This window comes from Gossypium hirsutum, chromosome D01 (assembly GCF_007990345.1).
Source record: "Gossypium hirsutum isolate 1008001.06 chromosome D01, Gossypium_hirsutum_v2.1, whole genome shotgun sequence".
Lineage (NCBI taxonomy): Eukaryota > Viridiplantae > Streptophyta > Magnoliopsida > Malvales > Malvaceae > Gossypium > Gossypium hirsutum.
Window position 1 is genome coordinate 31029820 of NC_053437.1, and position 10998 is coordinate 31040817.

Consider the following 10998-nt stretch of genomic DNA (forward strand, 5'->3'; position numbering starts at 1 on the left):
AGAACCGATTCGTATCCTAGCTCGTGAAGTGAAAGAGTTGCGAAACAAAAGGGTTCCGTTAGTTAAGGTGTTATGGCTCAAACACGGGATCGAGGAAGCTACTTGGGAAACCGAGAGCTCGATGAAAGAACGATACCCAAACCTATTTACCGGTAAGATTTTCGGGGACGAAAATTTCTTAAGTGGGGGAGAGTTGTGACAGCCCAAAATTGACCCTAGTCGGGAAGTGGTTTCGGGACCGCTAAATCGAGTCACTGAAATGTTTGAATGTGATATTTATTGTCTAGAATATGTAATTATGAATGTGTGAAAATTTCAAGCTTCGATTTAGTCGATTGCATGTGAATTTAGTCAATAGGACTTATGTGAGAAAATTTTGAAATGTGATAGGTCAAAGCATAAGGGCCTATTAGTGCATGTTGAAAAAGGGGGGACTTGCATGTCAATTTCCCCCCCTATTAGTAGTGGCCGGCCATGACAAGCATGGTAGACCAAGTGTGATGGGCAAGACATGTCATAGACATGTTGTGTTAGTGCATCATGAGTGGAAACATGTCACAAACATGTTATGTTAGTGAGGTATGTTAGGAAAAATAAAATAATGAGCATGGAAATTAAATAATGAAAGGGAATTTGATGAAAACAAAAAAAAAAGTGTGTGGTTGTTTCCCCCCCCCATTTTGCCGAAACTAGAAAGAAAAACAAAAAAAAAGTGCTCATCCTTTGGTTCATCCTTGGCCAAAAATTTTAAGGAGGAAGGAAGAAGAAAGGTTGAAGAGGTTCGGCCATGCATGTAGCTAGGCTAAGGTATGTTTGATGATGTTCCATGAGATGCATGCATGTTTTAGTTGTTAGCTTGAGTTCTACCTAGCCCATGGTCTAAATCTTGCTATGTGATGGAAATGACACTCGGCCATGGATGCATCATTCTTGGTTGATGTTTGATGTTGTGGTGATGAGGCATGAAGATGAGTTAAGTTTCGGCTAAGGTGAATTTGTGTTGATGTCATTTGCATGCTAAGTGTAAAGCTTTGTAATGATGCATGTGATGGTGGATTGATGATTCTTGAATCTTCTTTTTAGCATTTTTGAGTGAGCACATATGTGCATTGGTTGCTAGATGGGGAAGAATCGGCTAGCAAGTTGTGTGCTAAGGCCGAATATAATTTTTTTGTATATTAATGAGTAATGCATGTGTTAAATTGATGGAAAGGGAGAGGATGCTTTACTAGTGTATATATGTGTGTATTAGCCAAGTTTTGAACTTGAAACAAAAGGGTGTTTAGTCAATACAAGTGACCATACTTGTAGAATGTATTAAGTGTTGAAATCGGCCCCAAAATAGACATGCATATTCGGCCAAGGGGGAAAAATTAGCTAAAATGTTGAGTTTGATTCATGATTCCGTACATATGTGACTTTAATGTCTAATGTATAAATATGGGCTAAGTGCCTTGTGTTCCTCTTTTCGATGCTCAAATGATTAAATCAATTTATTTGTTTAATTAAGCTCAAGAGCAAAGGGGAAATAAATCCGATAAAGGGAAGGAAAAAGTGGTCGAATAGCTATCGGAATCGTTCGACAACATCCGAGGTAAGTTCTTGAGTAAGAGAGCTTAAATTAAGATTTGATTAGATCATGTTTTAAGCAAATCAAAATCATGCTCTTTGTGTGTGGCTATTGAGCCGAAATTACAAGAATGATAAGTGTCTTGTGTTTGAGTTTTGCTAATGAAAATGAAATACGAATGTGCCATGATTTATTGTTAAATGTGCATGGTTATTTGAATGATGTCCGGGCTAAGTCCCGAAGGCTTTGTGCTAAGTGACCATATCCGGACTAAGATCCGAAGGCATTTGTGCGAGATACTAATTCCGGGCTAAGCCCGAAGGCATTGTTGCGAGTTACTAAATTCGGGTTCAGTCCCGAAGGAATTTGTGCGAGTTACTAAATCCGGGTTAAGTCCCGAAGGCATTTGTGCGAGTTACTATAACCGGGCTATGTCCCGAAGGCATTTGAACGAGGAGCTATATCCGGTTAAATTCCGAAGGTACGTGATTTGGGAATGAATGATCTTGCTGTAAAAATTTCAGTTAATACTCTAGAAACATCCCAACATTGAGGTATGTTTCGTATGTGCTTGAATTTAGTTGAGCCCTTACAAATAAATATTCGCTCAATTGATAAACGAGCTACCGGCCTTTGGCTAAGTTGATCTTTTGTGTATGTACATAAGGGTTGGTAATGTGAAGCAAGTATGATATCGATAATTTGTGCATATGAAATTATCCGTTTAGCTATATGAATGTTATACTTTTGGTGTGCTGGAATTCCTTGCTCAAAACTTACTAAGCATAAATTGCTTACTCCGTTTCATTGCTCCTCTGTTTTATAGATTTGGTTCTCCAGCTATCGGACTCGGAATCTTGAAGTCAAAGTCGCCCACACTATCAAAGCCCCCCTTTTGGTACAATTTTGGTTGAACTTCGAAATGGCATGTATAGGACTACCCGTTTGTTGTGGGTCGTGGACCCTTTGGACTTGTATAATTTTGGTTAGCCATGCGAAAATGGCTTATATATGTTTGAGTGTAATGTTATAATCATTTGGTATGGATATGGTTATTGAGAGGTGTGGATAGGCTTGACAAGGATTGGCCATGGGAATGGTTAATCACTATCATAAATTGTGCTACTTATGCAAAAAGGGCTAGTTGAATCATGGAAACTATGAAATAGGTAAAGTCTACCTTAAAGGCAGATGCTGACAGCAGCAGTGATGTAGATTTGGAAATTCACTAAAAATAGTAGGAATGGAATTAAATAGTGAATAAATTATGTAAACGAACCTTGATGAATCTATTTTCATAGGAAAGTAATAAAACAATCATACGGACAGTATGTTAAGAGATATTCAGGTTCTCGTGAGACAGGGCCAGAACGGTTTCTGGATTCCCTGTTCCGACTTTGGAAATTCATTATAAATTAATCAGAGATAATTAGAAGTCATGTCATATATGTATAGATTCCTCTCTGAGTCTAGTTTCTATAGAAACAAATGGCATCAGTATTGAAGCTCTGTGCAGGGAGATATCCAAGTCGTATTGCGCAAAGGTCAGTGTAGTCGATCCCTGTAACATGGGAGACTTTGACTAATAAACTGTACTAATTGGCCCAACCAAAAATTCTAGAAAAAAATATGTAGATGGGAATATGAGTCTAGTTTCAGGGAAAAATCACGAAACTGATTTTCGAGTTGTGAAACTCAAGATATGATTTTTAAAGCGACTAGTACGCAGATTGGCAGTGTCTGGGAAATATTTTTTTAAGGGATTTAAAGTCTGTTAACACCTCGTGTTCGACTCCGGTGTCGGTCTCGGGTTCGGGGTGTTACATTTTTACATACCCTTTTTAACTTAAAATCATACAGTTTCGATAAAATTCTTGTCGAAAAAATAATTAATTTTTAATAAATAATTAAAGTGCACTTAAAATATGAACATGTTGAATTTTAGTTAATTTTATAATTAATTTTGATGAATTTTGGTTATTTTCGACAGATTTGCACGAAGGGCGAAAAATGGCTCTGCAGACAATGCTTAAAGCACAAAACCGAGAAGCATTTTGAAGTATCGAGGTGAACTAAATTTTAGCTTAAGACGGTCTAAGATTATATGTATTAATTCATAATATAATTAATTTTAATTTATATCAAATTTAATTTGAGTTAATAAATTATTATTAATTAATTATCAAAAAATGGTCTAGTTGAACTGAGTCGAGTGAACCGAGCCGACCAAGAAATGGACAGCCCAAAAATCATCCCAAGAGCTAACCCAAATCAGCTTATTAGCTGATTATTTAAGCTTGCAAAGAGGCCCTTGAAGACTTGTTCAAGTTGTACTCAAACCCCTCCACAATTGGTGGCTTTATAGATTTGTCCCAAGCCTAATTTAGCAAAGTTGAAACTATAAACCTTGCCACATGTGTGGCTGACCAAGGGATGGCTCTTTGGCTGATAAATTTAGCTATTTTTAGCAGCCCTCCTCAGCTATAAAACCCCCTTAGGCTGGTCATTTTAGAAACACACCTCAAGCATTCACATCTTTCCTCTCTTCTCTCCACTTTCTCTCTTCTTGTCCATTCCAAAATTCCCTAGCTCTCTTGCCGATTTCTCCTCTTGGAAAGGGGCATTCATCAGCTATTTGGAGCAGTAATTAAGTGTTCATAGCATCCTTGGTCAACGACGACAACGGAGAAGGAAGAACGGAGCAACTAGTCAAGCCAAGAAAAAACACCGGATTTGATTCTTGTTCCCTATCTTTTTAATTTTTGTTGTTGTTATGCTGAACCTGTCCATGAATATTTATGTTTTTGGAATGGTTAATTTAATCAATTTAGCTTGAATTTAGTTCGTGTTAAGTTGATTGCATTTTGTTTGCTAAAATTATTAAAATTGTGTTTTGTTGTTATAGGCCTCGGTAAGATGCTTGATTAAGTAAAATCATAACTAAGTTATTCTTACATTACAATTGTTAGGTAAATAATGACTTAATTATTTAAACAAATGGAAATTGTAATTAATGGACACAGTACTTAATCAGTGCATGTTTAATCATCTAAGGTAGCTGAGGGTTACATTAGCAACGGTATTTGACGATACATTTGTCTTGCATAACTTGCAAGATTATTGTGATTAAACTGTTTCAAGGTAAGGATACTTTGTTACCTCACATAGTCTTTTATGTGCTTATTAAATCGAGTTAATTGTTTGAATTGACATAGGGATATGTACAAGAGATTATTTCGACTTAGTAAGTATGCATGTGCAACAACATATTTGCCTATTAAGATTTGTTTAATCGGTTGAATTGACATAGGGATATAGTCAAGCGATAAATAGATTTTGGTAGGTGAGTATGTTCATAAGTTAGCAAATTACTGAGTTGCCATGAACTTAGTCGTAACAATATAAACATGAGTTTAATAATTCTAAGTTAAGAAATGTATTTAATCTAACACAATTATGTCATCTTGATTAAAATCATATTTTGAAATCGTGCATTTCAGATTTATTTATTTAGTTCACTTATTTTAAAATCTTAGTTTTTAATCACCCTCTTCAAACAAAATATTTTTCTTCACCAAAGTGTTTTAAATAGCATTCATAAATAATTCTTTTCACAGTCCCTATGGGTACGATAACTCGACATTTACTTGTCACTATATTACTTGTTGTGATTATGTACACTTGCACATTTTCGTCATTCCAAGTCCCCCCTACGATGCCCGCTGCGCCCACAATACCTCGACTGTGTGTTCCACGTGCGCTCATCGTAATTTGAATTTTATCTACATTTTAAAATTTTATGCATCAGTTTCAGTGTTTATTCGTATATATTTTATGCTCAAGTTATAAGAAGCTCAGAAGTACTTTAGAGGTTTTAGTCTTTAACTAACTCAATCCAGTTTCAGAAAGTACTAACTACAGTGTTTTCTAAATTGAAAGATACTTACAGGACCGGGGCCAAAGACTCAGTGTACCACGTACTTACTCAAAATGATCCAAATCATTTAAAAACCAGTCATTTTTCAAAACACAATTTTGGAACCTAAAATTCGCAGGCTGAGTTTTGGGACATGGCTCTGATACCACTAAATGTAACACCCCGAACTCAGCCTAGACATTATGGCCGAATCTGAGAGTGTTACGAAGAAAGATTTTGAAACCGATGATACTTCGATAAAATAATGTTTAGTTATTTGATTAAACGTCCAAGTTTTATAAAAAATTTTCATTTATATATATTACGGAAACCAATACATGTTGTTCTTTAAAGTTAACCAATTATTTCGTAGCGAAAGTTTGAAAATCCTTTAAAACAAAACTGCGCTTGTATTTTCCCAAATAACATATGTTCACGTAAAATCAGTATTTTTTCGAATCATCCTAGTTTAGAAATCATAACGTAATCAACCAAAAATTTCAAACCAAACAGTCAAAAAAGTTTGGAGAGTCCAAAAATTACAAGACTCTCACGAAAAATAGAAATTTCAGTAAATCGTTAAATAATAATAATAAAAGTAGTTTCCGTCAAGTGGTCACTATTGAGCCTCCGTTGTACTGACCCACCTATGTATGTGGATTACCTGAACAGAACAGACAAATAGATGTGAGTTTTCATAAACTCAGTGTGTAACCCAATAGAGATATTCATGCAACATACACAAAATTTCATATACATTTAGAAACAAATTTAGACTTAAGTCCGTAACAGGAACAAATATCAGAGTCAGATAACATATTAGACATACAGAATCCTACCCCCATCCTCTACACACCATCTTCGTGCATCCTATCACACCATGTGGGGTTAAACACACCCACCCATCCCTACACACTATATAGTGTTGATGCGTCACATAACAGATAATATGCAGTCAAGCTGCCAGAATATTGGCGAAAGGTAACCGTACAGACCACTTCCACCACATATAAAAATTCCACCCCAAACACAGATACAGAATACAGATGCAAAAAGTAACAAATTAAACATGCTTAACATGCTCGTATATAGATAAATACATACTTAACAGTACAGTGAGACATGCATATCAGTTTCCCACTCAAATGAGACCATCAGAGTATCAGATCACATGAAATACAGTTTGGTTAGCCCTTACCGACTGTACGGTAGGCCTACAATCGATCAGAATGACCTATGCGAGCCTAGGGAAATTTTTAAAATTTTAGGCCCACATGCCCACGTCGCTTGCCTGTGTGGGCATGCACGCCCAAATTGGCCTTACCCGTGTGGCCCACACGACCTGGCCCAAAAGACAAACACTCGTGTGGCCCACACGCCTAATCTGGCCTAGCCCATGTGACCCACACGACCACACTATCACCGTCACATAGCTGTGTTTTGCACACGGCCAGACACATGCCTCTGTTGCGTCGACAACCCCTTTTTTTGGCTTTCACAGAACTTTAATTTTTTGTGTTTAGGGTACACACCTAGTTCGATTTTGACGTATACGCAACCTCAAGCCCACTAGTGAAATTCAAACGCTCCCAAAATCAATTTTTAATCCACAATTAAATCGAAGCAACGAAACCTTCAATAGTGAAATTCAAACGCTCGTTACTTACCCAACTTCATGAAAAAACTCGACTAAAATTTTGCAGGAGAAGAATTTTGTTCCTCACAATTTGCTGCGAATCAACCAAGAATCACATTACCGAAAGGACCAGAATTAGTACAGAGCAATGAAAACAATTACCCCTAATTTGAACAAAACTCACTACCCTCACTTGCTAGACACATGAAGAGTTCAAAAATCGTATCACCACGATTTTGGAAGAACAATTTTGACAAAACATGGAAAAAGAAAAGAAATTTTGATGGGAAAAATGCACAGAGAAAAAGAACATCAGAAACTGGAAAAATGAGAAATTTTGGGAAAATAGAATAAAATGAAATAAAATAAAAAGATTAAGCCAAATCCCACTACGTCCACATCCATTAACCACCGAACTAACTCAGAATCCCACTACCACTGAACCACTATACCATTATCAACCACCGTCGCGAAAAATTATCTATTGAAGACCTTATACAAATGTGGGACTCAAACCCAAGACCTTATACACACACCGAGAACACTTAACCATTGCAGCAAATACTGATTTATGTCATGTTTCACAGAAACAAAATTAAATTATTCAGGGCGTTACAGTACCGATCGTTCAATCGTCACCTAACAGCCCCTGACAACTTTAAAAAAAACACCTAAAAACCCAGTAACTTTAATAAAAACATTTAAATAGTTAAATGACTTAAATGAAAACTTTCAAATAGTTCAAGACTAAATTGTAACTTTTATTAGTTAAGTAACTAAAACAAAAATGTATTCATAATTTAATGACTAATAGTGTAGTTTACCTTAAATTATAAAGTCAAAACATTAATTGAATATAAAATATTTTTAATAATATGATTATATATATAATGAATATATAATATTAACAATGATTAAAAACTATAAATTTAAATTTAATGATAATATAAAATATATAACGACAACATATTAACTTAACAATACGATAACTAGTGTTATGCGTTTCACAAATAATTAAACATGATTTACTAGCAATACTAATAATATTTCTAATGAATTTAATTTTAATGATTTCGAAATTTAAGTTACTTTTAGTTTTTCTATTCATCAGTGTTTAATGTTTTTATTAATATTATTATCTTTATTATTAATGTCGAAACCATTTTTTATTTGAAAAATGGGAATCGACTTTGAAAATGGAGTCGCCACCAATCTTTTATTGAGGTGTGACTGATTCACCTTAAAAGCGATTTTGGTCTGTGAAATTTGAGAAAACAAGTTCGGGAGTCGGTTGCACATGAGGAAGAGTTAGCACCCTCGTAACGCCCAAAATTAGTATCGAATTGATTGTTACACCATTCCCAGGGTGTCGTATTAAAGGCTCATGCACAAATGAAGGCTTTCTTCTCCAAGGAAACCTCTTCCGATTGCCTGGTAATCATTGCTTGCCTGTTTATTTAAGCTTTGTCACCAACTTGACATCTTGTCATTTTGTTCAATCAATGTTTTTGACAACAAAATCCAAAGAAAAAGTCCTAATTTAGACTCTACCTTATCAGATTTCCATCCTTTAAACTTGGTGCGTTCTAAACAATAGTCTTGTTTCAGGTTCCTGTATTATTTAGAAACTTTTAGAGTAATATGCAAAACTTCTCTTGTGAAAGTTTTATTAGTCCATTAATCATTATTCCAATGCAACATGCTTGCAAAAAGGGTCATAACAATGGATAAGAATGAAGTTGGTTCTGAGCATAGCTCAAAGAGAATAAATTATCAAAAATAGTGAAGAAGGATAACAAAGAAATTGTTTGGGAATGTGTATCTTGGAAAAAGAATGAAATATTCCAAGAACAACAAATTCAATAGTATGAAAATTGTGTACCCCAGATATCGTAGCTTGAACTTCTCTGTACAAACTTTCTGAAGACCATTCTAAGTTTGACACGTGTTTAGGAGATCTACAGTGCTTTGTCGATGCCCCAAGATGTCGCCTACCCTTTCCTATTGATTCAAGTATTACAACATCACCACATGCCCCAATCTAATCAAAATTTGAACCGCTCTAATCACCTCATGCCCCATTCTGATCAATATTTGAGCTGCGCTTTTCGGGCTTTCAACTCAAATCCCCTTTGGTCTCAACGGCGCCCTTTGCGAGTTTTCACCTTGCCCTCTCTATTTTCTTTCTTCTTTTATTATTATTATTATTATTATTATTATTATTATTATTATTATTATTATTATTATTATTATTATTATTATTATTATTGACTGAATCTGAGTTTACAGGATCTGGCAATTTTTACCATCCATCCTACTCAAGATCATAACTCCTCTGGAAAAGGCCTTTGGTATTCTTTTGTGTAAGAATGATCTTTCTCAACATTAGGTTCCCTTCATAGAATTCTCTGAGGCAAACCTTCTAGTTGTAAGCCAGTATCATTCGCCTTTAGTACATTTGACTCTGTTGAATAGCTTTTAGCTTTTTCTCTATCAGGTTCAACTAAGCATATCGCGATCGAATCCATTCTGCTTCATCCAACTCCTAGCTCAACCAATACCCGGAGAGAAGAGATTCTACTTCAATGGGTAAAACTACCTCTATCCCACAAACCAAAGAAAATAATATTGCTCTGGTAGAAGTCTTGATAGATGCTCGACCAATAAGGAGGGAAAATGGTAATTTCTCATGCCAACCCTTGTAAGTCTCAATCATTTTTCCCGCAATTCATTTTTGGGCAGTACAGTGACGAACTGTGGTGTTCGATTTTGAATTGATTACAGACCTCAGATATCATGCTATCATTCCAATTCAATGCATTTTTCAATACCATCTTCTTTGGAAATCTATATCGGCATATGATGATGTTGACGTACAAAGCAGCCTCTTCCCGTTTGATGAAGTAATTAATGATCTCAAAAATGAAGCAATGCCCATTAGAAGCCTTCGATGATGATGATGTCTAGGCCCCTTTTTGCTCAAAACTTGAATTGCCCTTTTCGGGTTTTCAACTCAAAACCACCTTTGACCAAAACGCCCTTTACGAGTTTTCGTCTTGACCTTTCCTTTTTCTTTTTCTTTTTAATTTCATCATTTTTTATTTTGATTTTAATTATTTTTTTCTTTTTTTATTTTGATGATTTTTTTATTGAATCTGAACTCATAGAATTAGGCACGTCCTTGTTATCCCTTTTGATCAAAATCAATGTTTTTATAGGTAAGGTCTTCCACTCTCATCCTGTATGTGAAAAATCTTCTTTGGTATCAGATTTCTTTCATAGAGCCTTTTGGGGTGCAACTACGACAGAAAACTTTGGATCTTCCTCTTTAATCAAGATAAAATCCAACAAAAAGTTGAAGAGATAGAAACTCGACTTCAAATGGGCAAAGTCAACGAAAAAGGCATTGCCTCGGTAAAGAATTGCATCATTCATACTGCAAATTTCTGACATCGTGTTGTTGTGCAGATTTCATTATCAGCGGTTAACCTGAGCATATCCTGGTATGATCATACACAAACATCTTTGAACTCTAGATGTAACTCAACAAGGTTTTGCTTCGTCTTTGCGGTCAGATCAATTCTAATCTTAACCATACTCGCAATTTCTAATGATTCCTTGTGCGGTAGGATCCATTTATCCTCTTATTCTACCATCCTCAACAAGTCCAGAGATAAGCTACGATCTATGTCATTTTCAAAGTTATGAGGTCCCTCTAAACACATACCTCGCTTAAAAGGAAAATCTGCGTCTGTAGCAGCGTCATTCATGTAATTGATATCTGGGGACCCATAATAAGTACAAAAGAATGTATAAATTTATGAATAATTATTTGTACAATATGATTATGAATGAAAGAATGATGTGGAAGAAAAT